We start from the raw sequence: 22,929 nt of genomic DNA, 5'->3' as shown, positions 1-22,929 counted from the left end.
CACTCATTCAACAAATACTTCTGGAACAGGTACATAAGCATCCAGCACAAGACTTATAGCCTTAGCCTAGAGGAGGTTCCATGTGGCTGGGAAGTCACCCAGGGTACAGAGGTTACCCCTGGCCTGCCGCAAGCCCCCAGGACTTTTGGGCCGTGGAATAGAATGCCAGGCCTTGTACTTGAGTCCTGTGATGGAGAAAGTACAGCCAACCAGGAAGCCATGGCTCCTAGCCATAGAGTTATGTCCCAATGTCCTATGTCTTCCTAGGGTCAGGACGCCATTGGTGATAGAGAACATGGCATTTAGGGGACCCAGCAATGAGGGCAAAGAAACAGCACACTTGAATGAACACAAAGCCATGGAGAGTGGCATAATGTTTAGAGGAACCTTCCTGTCCACCTCCCACCTCGTGGTCTTCAGGGTGAGGGGAGAGTGGCAGCGTGGGTAGGGGCACAGACTCCAGGACCAGGCAGCCCTGCTCTGAGCCCAGCTGTGGCCTGTGCCCACATGAGCCCCTGTCAAATGAGATCATGGCTGTGAGGAGGCTTCCAAAGCCTTGAAGTAGAACCAAAAATGGGAGGAGTGTGAAGGGGCCAAACACGGAGCTGTCTTCAGCAGACATACACTTACCTAGTAAAAGTGAGAAAGATGCGGATCCGTTCATAGTGTGATAAGCCAGTCATTCCAAAGTGGTGGAAATGTGATTATTTAAAAATTCCCTTTACACTGTGACATCTCATCAGCCAACTGCAGCCAGATTCTGATTTGTAAAGTCCAGAGTCGTACATAGGGATAATCTTCAGATTAGCAGTTATACATAAATCCCGATTTTGTGCCCAATTATTTATAATAATGAAAAAGCAATAATGACAACGCTTCTATGTGACCCGGTGGCAAGAGCGCACTTCATATATAATATCAGGAAGGAGCCACTTATCTTTTCAACTCCGGCAGCTCCCGGAAGCTTGCGATGGCTGCATTCTCCTCTCTGACAACCTCCTGAACTTGTATGAGTCTGACACACACACGGGGGCTTAAAAATGTCACTTTTACCTAATAGAACTGTTCCTCAGAAAGACATACTCAGAACCTCGAGCTTTCTGGCAGGTGGCAGCTGCCACTTAGGAGCCCACCTGGAGTTGCTCAAGGCCACACAACCCAGCGTGGGTCTGACAGTGAGGTCTCTGCGACAGGAGAACTCGCAGAATCACGTTAGCGCCTTTCTCCTGGGACAGGGGAGACGGATTAAAAGCAATAAATACTGATAAAAGGAACTGACTGACTGGGAATGTGAGGCCTTGGGGAGGGACAGGTGAGGGGAAGGAGGGACCCTGAGGAAAGTCCACCTAGGATGCGCCCCAGGGCCTTACAGACGTCTCTTCTGCAAACGCTGCGTATCCGTGTCTGCAAGATGGAAGTGAGGAAGAACTAAAGGAAGTCAGAGAAGGACTGGGTAATCATCTATGATACCCGGAGTTTTATACCTTTTTCTCTTCTAACAGAATCCAGTAAATTTAATTACACTGAGGCCTCTACTCGCCACTGTGCAAATCTAGTTTCTGCTCTCGAATCTGTTTTATGGGCCTCTGTGACTAAGGCAATAATCAAATGTACAGTAGATATACGGAACACATCAAGAGCTACGGATGACCATAAGTTTGAGTACATGTCCACTTCTGTGCATGAAAACAGGAGACACCAGAGATGGCTGAGAAGAGAGCCAGGGACGGACCAGAGCGGAGATGCAGAAGATGCTGGTGCCGCGGGCAGATCGTATGTCATCAGCCGTTAGACCATCTCTGAGTTTTGTGACCTTCTCTGGGGAAGTATCCTTGGCCACTGTCTCTGCTCGCTTCGCCAGAGACACCCAGGAAGGTGAGGCCCCCACCAGGGGATAGACTGTGATGTCATGATATGGGTGTTCATAGCCTGGCCCTCTGTCTCTAGGTGGAGTAGCTTTAAGGTGCAATTTACATGCCAGAGCCCCCTAAGCATTAGGATGTCACCCGAGGTCACACCTTCTCTTGATTTCTTTCCACTCTCCTCCTTTGTTTTCCTCAGCCATTACTTCTGAGAACTCTCCCTCCATCAAGTATGTGCAACCAGATCCCTGTCTCAGGCTCTACTTCTGGGTGACTCAAGCGAAGCCAGACTCTCTTGATTACCAGGTATTGGACAGGTAAGTTGAGAGGGTCCCTCTACTGAGAGGTAAGAAGAAGAGATCAAGTGGGTACAGGACTTAGAGGCGGACAAAAATGGGTTGAGATCCCTGGTGCAGCTGTGTGTGGACTCTGCGGCGTGTGGAGCAGCCTGAGATTCACAAGGCCTGGAATAGACATGGCTCCAGAAGCCCGGCAGGCTGGGGACTGGGCTTCAGTCTGCGAACGTTCTGTGAAGTTTGAGACCACTGGTGCTGTGCTAGAACAGGACTGGTGCACAGGGCACTTACTGCAGAAGCTGAGGAAGGCACGGTAACTCTGTGAGAAGATAAAGGTGCTAAGGACAGGGCCACTGCCTGCTCTCTCTTCAGGTATAAAGCAGGTCCATCCAGGCCTGCAAACCCTACTAATATGTGCTCTGAAGACCCATATGGCTGAGCATAAAATTGGTATGTTTATAGTTAACATCTAAATGACTCTTAGAATCAAAGCACCTCAAAGCAGGATATTGCCTCTGTATTAGTCAGGGTTTGGCAGAGAAGATGAATCAATAGGATGGAGAAATTGGCTCCTGTGATTATGGAGGCTTTGAGGTCCCCAAATCTTCAGTAGATTTCAGATCTCTGGCAAGCTAGAGAGCCGACAGCATCAACCTTGGTCTGAAAGGCAGGCTTGAGGCCCAAGAAGAGCTGATGTTTCAGTCTGAGTCCTGCAGCAGGAAAAAGAGCAATGTCCAACTCAAGAAACTCTGACAGGGGGAGTTCTTTCTTATTCCTGAGAAGGTCAGCCCTTTGTGCTATGCAAGTCCTCAGCTGATTAGATGAGGCCCACCACATTACAGAGGGCAATCTAATTTACTCACTCGACAGATTCAGATGTTAATCTCATCCCAAAACACCCTCACAGACACTCCCGGAATACTTTTTGGCCAAATAGCTGAGCACCCCATGCTCAGTCAAGCTGCCATACAAAATTAATCATCACAGCCCCAGTCACATATAATCTAGCTCCGCCCTCAAGCTCAGCCAGCTCAAGAACCCTAGGTATTTCCTAAATAGGTCCAGAGACAGTTACCTTTGCTAGAAATGTCAGCCAACAGCCCTTTAGGAATGCAAAAGACAAATATGTTCATTAACACAACAAATATTTAAGAAATTCTGATTAGGAATATTATGGGAAAGGTGTTATGGGCAAAATAGGCATACAAATATTGAAGGTAAAATTAAGACTCCTGAGACTATACTCTTGAGACATACATGGAGGGGGAAAAAAATACCCTTTTCAATTCTCTTACAATTCTTGTACTTAACATAAAAATTGACAAGAATCCCATCTTGGTGCATCTTTAACACCTAGCGCGTCAGTTTCACTGGCAATTCTAAGTACCAAACTGGCAATCCTAAGTACCGAACTAGAATTTAGTATCACTGATTTCTTTCCTTGATATTTATTTTTATGAATATTTTGTATTTATGATAAACAATACTGCTCTTCCATTTACATTAGGAATACAAAATTTTCCTTATAAATAGCTTCACATAATAATGTAAGTACATATAAAGATAGGTTACAACCGAAAAAATGTGACAGAGGAGCAAACAGGCCAACCATAGTGAAAGGGGATAAAAATGAAGCTTGGGAAACACTATTTTACATTATTAATATCTGAAAATTTAAAAAGTGGGGGAGGGGGTAGGTAAAGAAACTGGTCCTGGAAAGTCTAGCAAGAAAAGATAGGAAGAAAACAAAGAGCCATCTATTCAAGTTCATAATGACACAGAATAAATGCTGCCTCCTTATTCTTGATAAAACATTACCATGTTACTCCCCAAGAAGGGAGGGAGTCAAAACTAATGCAGGCGGCTTCTAAACCTTTGCTAAGAATTACAGAAACAATTACTTCTACCTGCCAGAGATTCAAAAGCCATAGGGAAACAGGCCAGCTCAGGAGTAGCTAAACGAATTTCCATTGATTTACTTCTATTTTATTTAAATTAACTAAAGGATTTGAGTCAAAGTTCCTTAAAGTCAGATATGCCCATACAATATCCAGGTGGTTAATTAAGTATAAAGGTTTAATTTCTGATTTAAAAAATTAGCTAAGAATATTGATGAGAGTGTATTCTAGGTACTAAATCTTTGTATCAAATTATCCCAAAACTTGGAGGTGTAAGACAACCACGTACTCTGTTCATACATTCCGTGACTCAGGAATTTGAACAGGGCACCAAGGGGGCCATCTGACATTTAGAAGGTGGAATCGTCTGAAGGCTTGGCCATTCCCCTCACGTCTGGGGGGCTGATGGGGCCTCAGTTCCCTGTCAGGGGGGCCTCTCTGTGTGGCCTCCACGTGAGCTAGACTGACCTTCCTTACAGCATGGCAGCCAGGTTCCAAGGGTAAGCATCCCATGAGTGAGACAGAGCCAGATGGAAGCTGTATCATCTTTACCACCTAGTACTCAGAAGTCCCACGATGTCCCTTGTACCACATTCTAAATAGTTGGAAGTGGGTCCATAAGGGTAGCCCGGACTCAAGGAAGGCTAGGATTAGGTTCTACCTTTCGTGGGGAGAATGTCAGAGAATTTTCAAGCAGCCAGAACAGAGGTGTAAGAACAGGTTTCTCTGCAGCCGGGCCTTACCGCCCTCTCCCTACAAACATCCCGCCTAACGGTGGCCATCGGCCATCGTGGTCCTCAACCACACGCCGTACTACCTGCCTGCCCAGCCAGAGGGCCTTACTCTGCCTCTTCCCCATTTCAAGGGCCTGAACCTTCACAACCCAAAGCCCAAAGAAATGAGAGCTTAAAGTAGGTGAGAGAGAGAAAGCCCAAGATGAGAGAAAGAAAGCAGGAACTGACAGAAAGCAGGAACGGGCAGGATGAACAAATTCAAATCCTTCTTCCTGGTAACAAGTGGATGTTCAAAGGAATCAGTGCCACAAAGACGCCCTGAGGGGACATGGCATGGGCGTGCATCTTTGAAGTCACACATTCTATAAAAAGGCCTGGAAAGCAGTGAGTTGCGCCTTAAAAGGGAGAGCCCCTGGCGCCTGGATGAGAGCGCGCCTCTCGGCTCAGAGCTGGAGCCTCAGCTTGGCTGGGGCAGGGGCCGCCAGGCTGCCACGCCAAGCGCCGGGCCCTGTCTCTGATGAATACAGGCAACAAAATATCAGCCAGCGGAAGAGCTCCGTGAGAAGAGATGGGAGGTCCTCCCGGGGCTTATTCAGCTCAGTCAAGCCAGATTCATTTAAAAGGAAGAAAAAAAAATAAAAAACAAGCAACTTCCTACCAATGATGGCAAATAATTTCAGCATTTTCTTAAAATACTCCCAAACATCACCTGTTGGATGCCAAGGGCATGGATGCCTACAGCCCCGCAGCTGCTCTGACGCTGGAAGTGGGGGACCTTGTCGATGATGACCATTTGTCATTCCAGGGGAACAAACAGAGTGACTGGAATTTGGTGGCCACTGCCCAGTTTCTGTATCTCCTGAGGATACTGAGTTCCCAGGATCCATGAGGTCCTGGCGGTTCTCTCACGGAGCACGCTTCCCACATCCTATATGAGGAGCCAAAAGAGAGGGCTGCTTGTGTGCTTTTCCTAAAAGCTTTCTTTCCCCTGGACTCATGTGAACGAGTCCTAGGAGAATCTGCGTTGTGGAGTTGGTGCACTTAGCACAGCCAGCACGTGGGTTACAAGAGGAGGTTGGAGGGAGGGAGGGGGGGGGGGGGCCGGGGGTGGGGGGGATGCGCGGGGGCAGGCGGGGGGGAGGGGGGGGGGCAGGTGCGGGGGCAAGTGCGGGGGCAAGTGCGGGGCAAGGGTGGGGCAAGTGCAGGGGCAAGTGCGGGGCAAGTGCGGGAGGAACGGATTCGAGGGACTAGGCTTGTCATTAAAATCATCCCAACATAGATACTTTTCGGTAAGCAGTTTGACAATATGTAACCGGAGCTTTGAAAACAAGGCAACTTTATATTCATGGCCCAAGGAGTTCCATTCCCCCAGTGCCAAGAATTCCTCAAGAATTTATGGTAAGGGGTTAAAAACAAAAAAACAAAACAAAACGAAACAGACAAAACGTAGGCATCCTAAAGTCACCATGCGGTTTACCACAGAAACACCGGAAGCAGCGAACGCCCAGTCACGTGGCTGGCGACCTAGAGTCCTGCGGGGTTAGTAAGAGGGGAGCTGCAGCTTGACCAGCTCTGCGTCTGGCATTGCCATGCACCTGTTCCCGTTCCCAGTCTTGTTCAGACCTACCTGGAGTCCCTCGGGTTTGGCACCACAGCGGTTTTACTATCAGGGGAGACGCACTGCACGGTGGGCTCAGGAGTCAGAGCCCTGGGTTCCGGGCCGGTCACTAACCCTCAGCAGCTGGGTGACTTTGAGCACAGTCTCTAGCCTCTGTCTGAGCTCCCTGGCGCTGCTATAACAGGGAACCACAAATGGGTGGCTTAAAACAACAGCAGTGCATTCTCTCATGGTTCTGGAAGCCAAGAGTCCAAAATGCAGGTGTAGATGTCGTCAGGGCTCTGTTCCTGCAAACCATTAGGGAGGATCTGCCCCTGCCTTGTTCAGCTGGGGGTGGGTGGCTGCAGGAGGTCCTGGGCTTGTGGCCACATGACTCCCTGACCTCCTCTTCCTCCTCTTCTCTCAAGTCTCCCCCTACTTTCTTCCTGACAAGGACACTTGTCCTTGCACTTACGGCTCACCTGGATAACCCAGGAATAGCTCCTCGCTTTAAGATCATTCACTTGATCACATCTGCGAAGTCCTTTGTTTTCCAAATCAAGCCACATTCACAGGTTCTGGGAACCAAGGACATGCATGTATCTTTCTGGGGAACCACCATGAAACCCACTACATTCTTCCTGAGCCAAATTTCCCTCATTTATGAAATAGAGACCATCAGAGTGGCCCCTGCACTTGGGGAGGACTAAAGGCCGTGACCCCCGCACCACCATTTCTATTCTTCCTTTGACTTCCACCTTACAAAGAGGGAAACAGGACGCAAGAAGGTTCAGGCGGCAGATTTAAGGCCCCACAGCCTATCAGCGGATGAGTCTAGATGAGGACCCGCTGGAGTTATCCTCAAAAGGAAGGTTATTTTTCCTCTTGGAATTAGAGAGAGGAAAAGCTGGAAGACTCCAGAGACCATGCAGACCAGCAGGTCTCAAAGTGTGGCCCAGGGACCCTATCAGAGGCTCTGTGAGGTCAGAATTTTTTTCATAGCCATGCGAAGATGTTATCTGACTGATTTTATTTTATTTTTTTCATTTTCTTACAAGTAGATGTAAAGCTTTCCAGAGGCCACATGACATATGATATCGCAACAGACTGAATGCAAAAGCAGATGTGAGAGTATGGCTGTTTTCTACAAAGTCAAGTGTTAAGGAGGTTTGCAGAAATATATGATGACGCTACTCTTACTCTTCATTCGAAAAGGCACTTATTTTTCATAAATATGTTCTTCATGATTTTTAAGTGAATAAATAACAGTGTAATTCAAATGAATAATAATATAACCATGCAATATAATAATGTGTTTTCTATTTTAATTGCTAAGATAATAAATAACAACAGATATAATCCACATAAGCAAAAGTTCTTTGAGGTTCTGGATAATTTTTAAGAGTCCTGAATCCTGAGACCTGTGTGTTTGGGAAGCGCTGATACAGACCAAGGCTGGCGGGCGGTAGGACGCATGCTTTACCTTCTTAGGTACACAAACAATGGCTTGCCTGGCCCCCATTCTCCATCAGTTTAGCCACCATCCCACAAAAGAAACAAAAAGCAATATTGTGTCTCCACCACAGGCCATACAGGAGTGACTCCTCTTTCCCCCTGCATCCTGCCCCAAGTTCAAAGTCCTCTCCACATAGCATGACTAGTAGCCAGGGCTCTTTCCATTGCTAGTGAGAGACACTTGACAGAAGCAAAAGAAGAGAAAAATTCCGGGAAAGCTACAGGAGAGTGCACAGAACTGCAGGAAACAGTTCAGGAACCAGAGCAGCGTCAGGGAACCCCAGGGCCTGGCACCCTGGGCTCAGGTCTCCTTTGTGCCCCCCGCCCCGTCTCTCTCATCCCTGCATTCTGCAGGGTGGCGGAGGGCCGGGAAACGAGCCCCTGGTGGCTCCGGGTGATGGCTTTCCATCCCCAGGACAGAGGCACGGAAGTGCTTCTGAAGAGCATCACTGTCTCCACCCCACGGACGCACCGAGGATTCTCTCGTGAGTCAAACACACACATCTGTGGCTGAGAGCCTGTGGCCTCATGGCCTAGATGAGGGAAACACATTCTCAAATGAAGATGCAGGTTGAAAGACAAGAAGGGGAAAGCATGCCAGGATGACTAAAACCACGCAGGCCCTCTGCTGTGCTCAGACCGGCCCAACCAGCAGGGCTACGCCATCACACCAATGAGCCCCGCTGGGCACTACTATGTCAGGTCCACCTCCCCCACCCTCTTTTCACAGATGGAGAAACCAGTGTCTGCTGCTTCCACAGAGCTATTCTGGACTAGCTATTCTGAATTCTTCATTGCCACATGCAACTGCCACAACAGAAGGGAGATAAAACCCCAGCAGCCCCTGGTGCGTAGAATCTGGGGCCTAGGATCTTAGGTACACAAACAACGGCTTGCCTGGCCCCCATTCTCCATCAGTTTAGCCACCATCCCACAAAAGAAACAAAAAGCAATACTGTGTATCAAGTTATGATCACATAAAAGCCAGCTTCAATCCAGCTAAAGAACCACCCATTCCATATCAGGGGAGGGTTACTGAAGGCAGGTTACTGAAGGGCAAAAAGAAACTAAAACTTCACATACCAGCTCTTGTCCATTCCATTCACAAATGTCCACTATGGGAACCTGAAGTACATTTGTGTCTTGGGGCTTGGTTCTAGACATCACTAGGAAAGGTAAGCGATCCTGTTTCCCTCTTTGTGTACTCTGCCAGGAAGCTCAAAGGCCCCCTTTACCTGATTTAAAGGCCCTTCTGACACTTACTTTATGCACTAGCTTTGGTCTTGATTTTGTGTTGTATTTCCTACTCTCCTAGTACCTCTCCTTGATCTCTCCATGTTCCCCCCACATTTATTACACTCCTATTGGGCTGTCTAACTGTTTTTTACTAATCCTGCAAAAGCCAACAGCTCCTTCCTACATTTCCTCATTTCCTTAATGCGCCTACGTGTTTAATGACAAAGTAAAGCTGACTGACCCAGCAGCAACGAGAAAGCCCTGCATATCTAATGCAACCTCTATTTTCCCATGAAGGCTGTGTTAGCAGCTGTGGAGAAACCAAGGCTAGTGTGCCTCCCACTTCCCTGTGTGCAGCTGTTCTGGAAACCAGCTTGCCAAGGAGCTTTGCCCAGGAGTTAGCGCAGTCAGTGATTTGACGTGGGGAGGAACTGGCTCAGAAGAGTCACAAAATCTGAGGGTCTCTTGCCTTGCCTCACCCCTCTGTTGAAGCACTCAAATCCAGAATAAAATACAAAATAGGATAACAGATGCCATTAGTGAAGACCTCTGTTAATGCACTAATCTTGACAGAACTAACCAACAAAGCAAAGGATGGGGGGGAGGGAGGCAACATGGTGCGGTGCTAGCAGCAAAACAGAGGACTGAACAAAAGACTGCTGGCAATTTCCAGATCACCCCAGGGGCTGTGGATATCTCTTAGTGGCCATCAGGGGACAGGACAGAGCCCCATCTGCTCCCAGGACACCGTGCTCCTCAAGGGCTCACGCCACAGCTAACCCATGCCGGGTGCCGGCAGCAGACCCCACGTTCGGCACGGAACTGAGATACCGCTTCGGCGGGAAGATGGGAGTCTCTGGCTCTGCAAAGCCCTGGGCTCCAGGCACCGTGACAGATGCTCTACACACATCACGCCACTGACACTCCTGACGCCACCTTTCGATGAGGCAAGATCAGCTGCAGCCATGCTGGGGATCCTGTCCGAGGATGAAGGATGCCACACGTGCCGAGCAGACATTCAGGCCCAGGAACGATGGGGGCACGCCCTGGTCTGTGCGCCATACAGCCATGTCCCTGAGGAAGCTTTCCCAGACCCCCAGCCACCCTGTTTCTTTGCTCACCGGCTCCTTTGCTCCCCCACGCCCTCCTCCATCAGACAGGTGTGAGCTCAGGTACGGTGTGCACTATCGGGACTGAAAGGCTCACGAGGCGAGGTACTTCTCTGAGACGGGTGCTGCATGTCGCAGTGGAATCGTGTCCCCACAAGTGACACACTGACGTCCTGACTCCCCCTATCTGCAAGTGTGACCTTATTTGGAAACAAGGGCTTCGCAGATGATCAGGTCAAGAGAATACCATACTGGAGTGCAGTGGTTCCCAATCCAAAGGCTAGAGTCCTTGTCAAAAGAGGAGAAAAGACAGAGACCCACAGGGAAAAGGCCATGAAATGCCCGCAGCAGAGAATGAAGTGATACGTCTCTAAGCCAAGGAACACCAAGGACTTCTAGCAATACCAGAAGCTGAGAAAAGCCTGGAACAGACATCCCTGAGAGCCTTCACAGAGAGCAGTGCCCTGCCAATGCCTTGATTCAGGAATGCCAGGCTTCAGAATTCAGAGCATGTATTTCTGCTGTTTGAAGCTGCCCAGTTTGTAGGACTTTCCTAGGACAGCCCTGGGAGGCCCTTGCAGGCCATCGATGCAGAAAGCACCTGCAGACCACCTACTTTGTGCCCAGGCTGGTCGCTGGGGGCGCAACCTCCTGAGATGCAAAAGGAAACAGACAAAACACACCATTACCTTGAGAGACTCTTAGGGGAAAGAAACAGGGATGAGATACATCTAGAAAATTCCATACACACACAAAAGCTCATCCCATCACTTTCACTGCTCCCCAGAAAATGTCTCCTTGAGGGAGCAAGAAATGGTTGTGTCATATTTATTCAGAGCTTACAGAATGTGGTTTTCAATCCCAAGGGCAATGAGATGATTTCGATGTAAGCCGAGGGGGAAACTGCATGGAAATGCTTTCTCAGCTCCGGGGATATTCATCATTTTACCAGGGGACTTCACATGAATGCATCTGCTTGTCCCAATTCCCAAAACCAAGGGGCTTTGACCTGCCCCACTGAATAACATAAGGGCATGCCGATAACTCCGATAATCTGTTACAGACAGACGATGCTCATCGTGGGTACAACATGCTAAAAACTCTTTGCTTTAACTTCTGGAAGAAGGAGGGGCATGAATGAAGGAAAGAAAGATCATTCTCAAGAGCTGTTGCTAAAAGTCATGTTCCTGAAAACTCTCTTGTTTTCAGAGAACTCAGGAAAAGCTGAGCTGCAAGTTATCGCTGAGATAATGGAATCCAACTGGGATTTATTTTCTCAGTGGGGACTTTGCTCATTCCCAGTAACCAGAGCCCCAAGAAGAGTGCCCAGTCTGTGACAGGCACTCCTGAAAGATTTAATCCCAGATTAAAAACGTGCGTTCCAGAACAGGGGATGTGGCCAAGACAGGTTAGATCTTCGCTAAGCCAGTTTCCTTCCTGGACATCCTCAACTCTTACAGAGGAATGAGGGTGGACAGGAGGTATGCTGCTTCCAGGCCTGGCTCAAAGAACAACCCCCATGGTTCTACATTTCCTTTCCCTCCTCTTCTGCTAAGCCTAGATGAAAGGGTCCCTAGGGGGATGAGTGGTGGGTGAAACTCCTGGAGAGGTAAAATTTAGGTCTCTGAATGACCAACAATAGACTATGACCACAGCAAGAAAGAAACCCTTATTATATTAAGGGTTAATATGTGAAACTTTGGAGTTTTCTGTTACATCAACTAACTTACTCTGATATAAGGAACAAAGAGTAAATCCCATTTTTGACCTTGGCAGAGACAGAAAAACAGTAAGCACCTGTGAGGGGTAACCTCAGAGGGAGTGCCAATGGCCAGATTAGCAGAGATGCTGCGGACATTACTGAGAATCCCTGAGAGACAGACCAGGGGATGCTGGCTGCGAGTAGAAGGTGGTCTGGGAGAAGCAGGAAAGAGTAAGATGGAAAAAGGGAAACATGCAGAGAAGAACAAGGAGACAGATTCATCTTCTGGCTTATTATGGTCATTTCTAACCACAGCCCGGCACAATCTGGGCTCCCTACAGTCACCTGTACCTCTCCTACCTCACACCACACGGGGGAAAGTGTTTTAGCAAAGCCCAAACTGACGAATATGGGAAAGAAATGGGAAATGAGAAAAGATACCCAAAGGTCTCTTGCGTTTATGTTTTATGGGGCTCAGTTGTTCAAAATCTTCCCAGGTGACCCTAATGTGTTGCCTGAGTTGAGAACCATTGCTACAGAGTGAACCTGAAACATAAAAAAGACAATAAGGGGCCCTGGCTGGCTCAGTTGGTACAGCATGTGACTCTCGATCTGAGGGTCTTGGGTTCAAGCCCCACACTGGGTGTGGAGCCTACTTAAAAAATAAAAATAAACAAAGAAGCAAATAAATGTCCTGTAGCTACTAAGAAGGCCTGACAATCACAGAAGGATACTCAGTTCTCCATTTCCGTTAACCAGCACAAGTGGTGGGAGACCAGCTTGGTCTCAACTTTTCCTTGCTCAGAATCTAGTTTCACCCAGATGCACACAATTCCCAGCTTCTATCCCTTTGCTTATTGTTGAAAAAGACTACAGTTTTTGGTTTTGTTTTTTTTTTTTAAAACCTTGCCCCAGTTACAACCTCTACCTCCAACTCCTGCTAGTCTCTCCACTACAGTGACCACTGGTGGCCTCCGGTGGCCCTCAAGCGCACCGCGGCCACTGGAAGGCCTCCGGTGGCCCTCAAGCGCACCGCGGCCACTGGAAGGCCTCCGGTGGCCCTCAAGCGCACCGCGGCCACTGGTGGCCTCCGGTGGCCCTCAAGCGCACCGCGGCCACTGGAAGGCCTCCTTGCTTCGTGCACTCACTATGTCCTGTGCAATAAGTGGATGGTGGCTGCCAAGTCTGCCACTGATTATGGATGCCTCCTATGTGCCAGGCACTGGGACAACTGCTGTTTATTTCAGAGTCAGGTTCAGATGTTATCTCTCTCATTTGCCCCTCAGACATCTCCACGAGTTAGACCCTGTGATCACTGCCGTGGTACCGATGAGGAAACTGAGCCCGAGAAGACTGATTAAAACTGCCCAAAGTCATGCCATGCAACCAGCAAGTGGCAGAGCTGGTCCTGGACCACAAGTGTGCCTGACTACGGAGTCAGTGGCCATGTCGCCTCCAGGAGGCTGTGGTCAGTACATCTGTCCCCATGCCTTGTCCATCACCTCTGCTAGGAAAGACAGGGAGCACACCCCATGCAGACTGCTTCCTTGGTGTTTTTTGCAAGTCTGGGCATGCTGGGGCTGCTCGGTCGATGCCGAATGAATAACTGAACGAATTGCTCTTAATTCTGACGGGACCAGAGTACGCATAATCACCATCTCCATCAGCATCTGTGAAGGAAGGTAAAGTATTGTGAAAACTGCAGTTTCTTCGGGTGCCTAGGTGACTCAGTTGGTTAAGCATCTGTCTTTGGCTCAATCATGATCTCAGGGTTCTGGGAACAAGCGTCGTGTCATCGGGCTCCCTGCCTAGTGGGGAGTCTACTTCTTCTGCCCGCTCCACATTGCTTGCGCTCTCTCAAATTAATTAATTAAATCTTTAGAAGAGAAACTGTTTCTTGATTGAAACACACACACACTCACACACACACCAATATCCGAAGTGCCACCTTCTAGGAAAAAAGTGGCTAGATCCTAATTTAATAATTGATCTAAATAGCTCCTTAATGGACAACAGGCACCAAAGGTCAGTCCTGGGTCACGGCTGGGCTGACCGGGATCACAGGGATGGTAAATTCTGGCTTCTGCACCCATGTTCGTATCTGCTCAGTATGCTTTATTCACTGGGACAGGAAGCAGGGCCTCTTATTTGCCGGGATTGAGAAGGGACAATCTGTGGGGCACCTGCTCTGTGTACAGCGGGGGCACCGTCGCTCACCAACCGTCAGCACATCTCTGGGAGGAAGCAAATGGCCACTTGTATTTCAGAACGGGCTTGGGCGGGGTGAGCTCTTCCGCTAAGGTCACAGAGCCAGTGACCGGTAGAAGCAGGCTTCGAATCCAGGGCCTTCTGATTCCCAAGTACATATAGAGCATACTTCTAAAAGGAGGCGTTCGGACTGCCCCGAACTTAACATGCAGGGCTTCTGAAGAAGAGAAATGCTCTGTGCTCTCCCCCTAGCCCTCGGAGAACACGTGGCCGGCCTGACAGCTCCACAACATCTGGTCTCCAACATCCCCACGTGGTAATGGCAACAACTGTTATCACCATACAGATTCTGTAAAAAGGACCTAGGCACCAACAAGGTAAATGTAAAAAGTATTATGACACATATAAAACCTGGGGGGGAAATGTGAGATAGAATATTGGGAAGAAAAAAAAAATCATTCTTTTCATTATAGGAATATACTATTTTTTTTTCCCCTTATAGACACAGGACATGTCAGTTAGATCTGATGAGCTGTGAGATACTTATGGCACTCGCCGGCTGAGAGACACAGACCATGTGGTCCCCAAATCAAGAACCACAGTTTAAGGAGATGCAGGACTAAGAGATTTATATAAATACACATCCACGAGTGATCACCAATAAACCACCCCAATCACACAGACTAACAGGAAGCAGGCGCTGGCAACAGTAAATCCAAAAGCTGAAAGGGAGCGCTCTGGGCACGTCCTCATCAGGGATCCTGATGGCTTTTCCGCCACCGGAGACGAGCTCTGGGTTTCATTCCGAGAACTGAGGGGGATGTACTTATCTTTCAGTTAGGACCAAATTAATTTTAATGCAGCTTTGTGGCTCCTGCTTAAACAGCTGTTTATTCTCTCCCCAAGAAATTATCTAATGTGCTTTTGGAACGGCCACTTGGACGCTGCTTGGATAACAGACTTGGGGAATAACCCTAAACCCTGCAAGAGACAAACAAGTAGAAGCCAGTGGAAATTTATAGCGTAACCCAAGCTTGCAGAATCATAAAACTCGAGTGTTTTCCTTAATATAGTCAGAGTCACACATTCAATTCAAGGGTCAAGAATTTGAAACATTGGCAGGCTTCCTATGACAAATATGGTGGTCTGAAATCCTAAACATCTGGCTCTAGTTCTCAAAGACACATTATAATAGCAGATCCTGAGGTAGAGTGACTGGTTCCTAAGGACTTTCCTAGAACAATAGTGGCATTTTAGAAGAGGAGAAAGAAAAGAAATAAGAGGGAAAAAATTCCAAACAATGACAACAAAAAAACATTGCAAATTTTGAAACATAAAGTGAGGTATGAGGTGTGTGCGCATGTGTGTGTGTGTTTTACCAGATATGGCCACAGGCAAGAAAAATTTCTTGGGAAAAGAAAGAAAATAATTTAGAAAGAGCCATATACCTGTCATGCTCAGACTATTATTAAGATTCTCCCTGTCTTACACTTGCACATAATCTTCAAGTCTATCAGACAAATCACAGTGGGCCTAGAGCCTTACTGGTGGGGTCTAAAAGAAACACATCAATTTTCAAACACTAACAATTTTAAATTAGGACAAGAAGGAATATTGTTAGTAATACCGAGAAGCAAGAGGGAGGCATTTCAACTTGCAGAATAACAATACGATTAAATTGAAATCGTTGTTTTCCGAACAGTCATTTTATAAAATGTACAGTAACGCTTTTATATGTAAATTATCTAAACTCAAAAACCTTTCACTTTAAATTGAATTGAGACTAGCTTAAAGTAGAACACTTTGGTGAAAACGTGCTCAAAATGAATAAAAGTGAAACAAATAATATTTTGCAGAAAAATACTGCAAATAAATGCTAGGTTTTTCTTTCTTTTTTGTTGTTGTGGTTATTGTTTATTTGTTTTGCTTTTGATTGATGTGTGTTATACTAAGAGAAACAGGTAAAACTCCTGCCTGCAAATTCATTTTTACCTTTGCTACTGTTTAAAGTTAAGTGATATTTTCCAGTTGGTAAATTATAAATGTTACTAATACATTTCAGAGTAGGTGAAAATATTAGGAGCCAGTGTAAGGTAGGACAAACTAACTTATTTGAATAAAGATGCTTATTCCAAAATGTCCTTTCAATGCATCCAGGGTTCTCATTTCCTTTGTAGAAAGTCTTATTTAAAACCCCTCTCTCAGGGTGCCTGGGTGGCTCAGTTAGTTAAGCATCTGCCTTTGGCTCAGGTCATGGTCGCAGGGCCCTGGGATCAAGCCCCCCATCGGGCCTCCTGCTCAGTGGAAAGTCTGCTTCTCCGTCTGCCTCTCACCCCGTTTGTGCTCACTCTCCCTCCCTCGCTCAAATAAATAAATAATAAAGTCTTTAAAAAGAGAAAACCCTCTCTCTTTCCTTAATTAACAACACGCGTGTCCCCCATCGACGAGCATCTCGTCTTGATGCTCTTCCTTGGGTGGCTGTTACATCTGCAGTCTTTTTCGGTGCACGTGTGACCATCTCCCAAGTGAGACCGTGTACTCTTTTAAGGCAAGCTTGGCTATCTTTGGATTTTTGCTCTTTCCCTGAGCTGACACAACAACCTGATAGAAGATTTAGCATCTGGTGGTCTCCCAAGAATGAATGAGCAGGGATGGTTGGTGAGACTCTCCGGGGACTTTCTCCTCCACCACAACCACTCCCACCATGGAGATAGCTAGGGGCCATGTACTGTGCTTAACACAGTATGTGTCGAGACTTAGAAAAATGGGCTTCCAGAGGAAAGTGGTTACCCACATAACCAAAGACTGAGGGGCGCGGGGGTGGGGGGTGGGCAGAGCTTGGATCTGAAACCAGGTGTGTGTGATGGGAGGCTCATAATCTTAACCAATCCCCTTTAGATCCGTGGGTCAGGAATTCTGCTTGTCCACACTACTGTTTTCTATAGTGCCTGGTACCTTACAGATTTAAAAAAAAAAAAAAAAAAAAAGGAGTGTCAGTTCAAGGTTTTTCAGAAGAGCCCTGGATGATATTTTCCCCGAGTCATGGACCATGACCATGGACCCACACTATCTCCCAGTCTTCAGCTTAGCTTCTCGGTTCTCTCAACGCCTTGTTTCCCTGCTCCCCCAAATCAACCACCACAACATTTGAGAAATATTTGTCACCTACATAAACACTTCCTTTACAAAAAAAAAAAAAAAAAAAAAATTCTTACGAAAACTGGGAGTCTCCTGAGCTATATACCTTTTCCATGGAGAGTATGTAAAGAAGCAGAGAATTTTCTACATATGTATTCACCAATTCATACTGTGACAAGTAGTAAAAAACATGCTTTCCATTCAGGTATGGAAAATAGGCAGAAGCTACGCATTTAGTTTTAAAGCCTGACTGTTAACTCTGAGGTTGGCAGAGAAAGAATCGAATTCATTTAACTCCAAACACTGTAAAAACCCTGTGATAACTCCTGAGCCAGACTTTTTTTTTTTTTCCTTTCCTTTCCTTTCCTTTCTTTCTTCTTTCTTTTTTTTCCTGTTTGGCACTACAATAATTCTTTTATGATGGTATCCAGTGAGAATCCCTCATGGAATTTCCTCTTACCATGGAAATGCATATGGCCTCTGTGGTACAACAGCTGTGTAACTACATAATTGTTTACAAATGCGCAAAATAAGTACCCAAACCAATAAAAAATAATAACTCGGGCATCCATAAAGAAAAGATTCTATAAACGTGCAATGGCCCATACTTTCTCTATAAATAACTGTTGAGGCAAAAATACAACCACCAGAACCCCTGATTTCTAATCCCTTTCCATAAAGTAAATAGCGCTGGCAGCCTGGCAGCCTGATACCATTGTGCTTTTCCAAGCAAAAATGCTTTTTTATTAACATTTATCATTTAGGCACCATTAAAGGAACTGCAGCAAAAGTGGATCCATTTACAGTAAGACACTTGGTGTTGAGACCACTGTGTTCTGAATATGCTTCCCACCAGCACACGGCTTCCCACCATCACTTAGGAGATGGGGGGCCACAGAAAGGGAAATACTAACACGAAGTGATGGTGAGGAGGAAGGAGAAGAAAAATATGGATCCTTTCAAATATGCTTCAGGTACTGCCCATCAGAATCCTCCACTAGATCCGCCAGAGTCCAACCCTAAGGAATTCTGTACTGAGTCTCTAAAAAGAAATGAAGTCTTGTCCTTCAGGGCGTCTGCCTGGAATACTCATCCCTCCATCCAGCCCACCTCCTCAGTGTGTCTGGGGAAACTCCTATTCACTCATCAAAACCCAACTCGACTATCCCCTCTCCCAAGAAATGTCCCTTGTCCAACAGCGGAGAGAGGAAATCATGCCCTTCACAGCGGCACCTCTGCATCTTCTAGCAAACTGTCCTCGATACACAGTTGCGGCCATCCGAGCAAGACTGGAGCACTGTTCAAAAGGCAGGAGCTACACAACAATGAATAAGATGGACAAAAAGCGAGTTGTCTATAAACATATGGCTAACTACATACATAGGATACTATCAGGTAGGGTTGTAGTATTTCAGCTTCTGTACTTTTTGCAATTATTACGCTCTGTCTCCCAGTAGAGACTACTGACTACATGGTTTCTCAACTTAGCACTCTCTACTGAATTGAGTTAAATTTTAAAAAACCACATCAACTATCAGCACAGTGTGGGTCAAGTGTAAGGCCTAGAGACAGGGACTGGATTTGGACAAAATGTCTCTGCCCTCTCGAGTCAAAGCCTGGGCAACAGTGGTCATGATAGTTTTGACCACGATGTGATAAAACTGCTTATCCTTTTATACTTTCCAGAGCAAATGTTCTTTCCCATCATCCTCACAACCAAGAGAGGTGTCATCAGTTCGACTTTACTGAGTGTCAAGGAATTCATTCCCTATTCCCTGATCTGGAGCAAGGGTACAGGAGATACCCCTTCTGCAACAAAAACAGGAGAATGAACATGAAGCTAGTAAGACTGGTTAAGGAAAGCCGACTAAAGGAATGGTCGCCCACAAGAAGGGTGGTGACCACCCAGAGGGGGAATGAGGATACAGACCAAGAAGATGCTGGGTCGAAAATCCAGAACAAAAGAAAGGCCCTGCAGTTGGATGGGGCTCCTACCTGCTTGTGGCCCATACCTCCAATGAAATCTCCCTAGAGACCGTCCCCTGGGCTCTACCTTGATGTCACCGGAAAAGTAGCATGGAGACGTGAGAGTTGCCACAGAGCTACAGACATGTCCAACAAGGGCGGGGAGGATAATGGTGTGGAGGTATGTACAGGGTAGCACGGGGACCCCAGAGTATGGACTTTGGTGAAACTGAACGTGCATCGAGGACAAGGGTCTTGGGAAGATTCCTCTACATGTGATTCTAGTCTTGAAGGGCAAGCAGAACTTGTTGGGTGCACTGGTTCCTAGAAAGGCTACAGCAAACTACCAGAAACTGGCTTAGAACCACAGCAGGGTTATTGTTTCACAGCTGTGAAGGCTAGAATTCTGAAGCCAAGGTGTCGGCAGAGCCACCCTCCCCCTAAAGCCTCTAGGGGAGAATCCTTCCTCCCCCTTCCAGCTTCTGGTAGCCCCAGATGTTCCTCAGCTTGCAGCAGGGTGATACCTATGTATGCCTTCGTCTTCCCATGACGTTTTCTCTGTGTCTCTTCACATCATCATCCTGCTCTAGGTTCACCTCTGTGTTCACATTTCCCTGGTATATAAGGACACCATCATATTGGATTAGGGCCTACCCAACGACCTCATTTGAACTTGATCACCTCTGGAAAGATGCTATTTCCGAAGAACGTCACATGCTGAGTTCCTGGAGATTAGGCTTCAACTTGTCCTCTGGACCTTTATTTGGGTGCCACAATACAACCCATAGCAATAGAATAGTGACAAGGGCAGGGCAAGGGGGAGTAGTAAACAACATAGTAGGGAAAGGGCATGTTGTCCTTTCCAAAAATATCTGTGTTGGGACCTGTCTCTTCCACTTATTACCTGTGCCCTAGGGAAAGTCTCAACAATGTCGTCCCTGTTTTCTCATGCGTAAAATGAGGGGGTTAACAACATACCTCATAGCCAGTTATGAGGATTAAATGAGCTAACTCAAGTACCAGGTAGATGAGCAATTGATGGACTTAAGAGATTCTCTCCATTTCCTTTCTTTTAGACCTTCCTCTTGGTGATAATGTTCATTAACCAGCATCCTCTCTAAGCCCCCATGCTTTCTCACTCAGAGCCATGCAAGACCTCCTATGGCAGATGCCGTGGTTGGTGACCCACCAGCCTTCTCCCCTGCACACTAACACATGCTACCCAGCATCCCCTGCAGCCCAGAAGGCCACGTGACAAAGTGCACCTGCGAATCAGACGTATGCAAAAGTCACTTGGGGGATTCTGGGAAGCTTTTGCCTTTCCCATTAAAAGGGTCAGACCTTTCTCTTTCTTCCCACCTGGAACCCAAATGGTATGTCTAGTGCAGTGATGGCCATCTAAGAGCCCAGAGAAATGACCTAGAGAATCACAGGGCTGGTGACCCCGAACTCTGACAAGTGTTGTGCTGCTGAGCCAGCTGAGCCACTGCCAGCAGTTGCCTCCCTCTGGGGTTCTTGTTAAGCAAGAAGAGACAGAGCCCTATTTGTTTAAGCTAATTTTACTTGTGTTTTCTCTAACCTGCCACTGAACTCACTCTTCGATGATAAACCTTCTAATTGGTCTCTCTGTTTCCAGTCCTAAACCATGATGATCCATTCAACACCCAACAGCCATTGTGTGGGCTGGAGTCACATCATAATATACCATGTCATAAGTGATACCTTATATCAAACATATATATCATATTATCCTATCGTATCCTATCCACCTCTCTCTAGCTGAAAACTAGCCAGTGGCTCCTTACTGAAACCAGAATCCCGTGTCAAGCCCTCGCATGGTTGACAAGGCTCCGTGTGATTTGGCCCAGGCCTACCTCTCAGCTTCCACCTCGAATCTCCCCCTTGATTTATTCTGTTCTAACTCCACCAAGTCTCTCTGCTTCCTCAAACATGGCCAAGCTCCCTCCCACGTCCAGAGGTCTCAGCCATTGTTTCTTCCGCTTGAGACACACTGCTGCTCCGTCTCGGACTGATTCTGTCACCCTCCATGTCCCTCCTACAACAGCACCCTGCATGGACATCAGGTGCTGTCAGGACATGACGGGTGAATGAAGGAGAGTAAACCTGACATTCTTGAGCACAATGGTGTGACGTGGCCGCACTGTAAGAGGACCCCACGGAAGAGTTTTGGGTTTGTCCCGTTACCCAACGTCCCCCATTTTGTTTTCTTTTTCCCACTTGCCTTCTCCTCCCATCAAGTACAATATCCTGGAGATGAAACCCGGACCTATGCACACAGGTACCCACAGAGCCCTCCTGCTCAGAGGTGCAGCCAGGTGGTGGTCCCCTGCTCCCTGAGTCCCAGACCTTAGGTCTTTATTCTTCTCCCACTACATTCACAAGGGGACCAATGCATTATTCTGCCGGGGCGGCCATAACCAAATACCCACACTGGGTGGGCATTTTCTTCCTCGTCCTGGAGGCTGGAATTCCTAGGTCAAGGTCTTGGCAAGTTTGGTTTCTTCTGAGGCCTCTGTCTTTGCCGCGTGGATGGCCGCCTTCCTGCTGCGTCCTCATGTGCCCTCCCTGCTGTGCATGAGCACACCTCCTGTCTCTTTGTGTGTTCAAATTTCCTCTTCAGAGAAGGCCAGTCAGATTAGATTAAGGACCACCCTCATGGCCTCATTTTAACTTAATCCCCTCTTTAAAGTCCCACTTCCCAAACACATTCACATTCTGTGGTAGCAGGGATAAGGATTTCAACCTATGAATTTAGGGGAAACACAGTAAACTCATCATAGGTGCCAAAAAAGCAGCCTCAAAGGACAGAGCTTTGCTGGTCCAGTTAGCACGAATGATTTGTCTCTTACGGCTCACACTATGACCTGTCTGTCATTCTTAGCAGTCTGTCTCTGGAGATGGCTAGATGGTATTTTATTATAGAAAATTTCAAACATACCTCACAACAGAGAAACTAAAACTAGTTAAATGAGCCCATAGTGTCCCTAAGAACTATAACATTCTCTAATCTTGACTGATTTACCTTGCCCTCCAACTGTTTTTTTTTTGTTCCTAAAAAACAATTATTTTAAAGCAAATCCAAGACATCTCACTGGTACATTTTTTTTATTATGTCTCTCTCATACAAAATGAATTTTTATTTGAAATATTATCATGCTTACCAAATTAACGGTACTTTCTCAAAACTATCGATTACCTACTCCACATTCAGATTTCACCCACTGCCCCAGAAAGTTGTCTTTGATAGTAGATTCATTTAAATCCAAATCAAAACAAGCTTCACGTATTGCTGTGTCTCTCACGTCTCTTTTAATCCATGGAACATTTTGAAGTCAGATGTGTATTGTCTTCGCACTCAGAGCACTTCCTCACTTAAGACATCATGGCAAAGCATCCATCATCCAAGATCCAGGAGCCCGAGAGCACAGCCCCCCATGAATGGGGGTGGGGGTGGGGTTCAGGCTGCTTCTTCACCGAGCGCACACAGATTACGGATGATTTAATGTCCAGGAGGGCAGCTGCTGAAAGACAGGTTCTTTCTCTTTCCAAGTGGGCTTTGTTCTGAATTTGGATTAATTTAAGTGGCACGTGCACAGAGGGAATTTGTAAGATATGTTTACGGAATAATTGTGATCAATACTCATGCGT

At 46.9% G+C, this 22,929-nt stretch overlaps 1 protein-coding gene across 6 annotated transcripts in view; it reads right to left on the bottom strand.

The window, feature by feature from the left end:
- WWOX (WW domain containing oxidoreductase) overlaps nt 1-22,929 on the bottom strand; it is a 955,527-nt gene that overhangs the window by 425,943 nt on the left and 506,655 nt on the right. The gene's annotated exons all lie outside the window — the stretch shown is intronic.

Source organism: Mustela nigripes, chromosome 17 (assembly GCF_022355385.1).
Source record: "Mustela nigripes isolate SB6536 chromosome 17, MUSNIG.SB6536, whole genome shotgun sequence".
Lineage (NCBI taxonomy): Eukaryota > Metazoa > Chordata > Mammalia > Carnivora > Mustelidae > Mustela > Mustela nigripes.
This window is presented reverse-complemented; position numbering and strand designations above follow the sequence as displayed.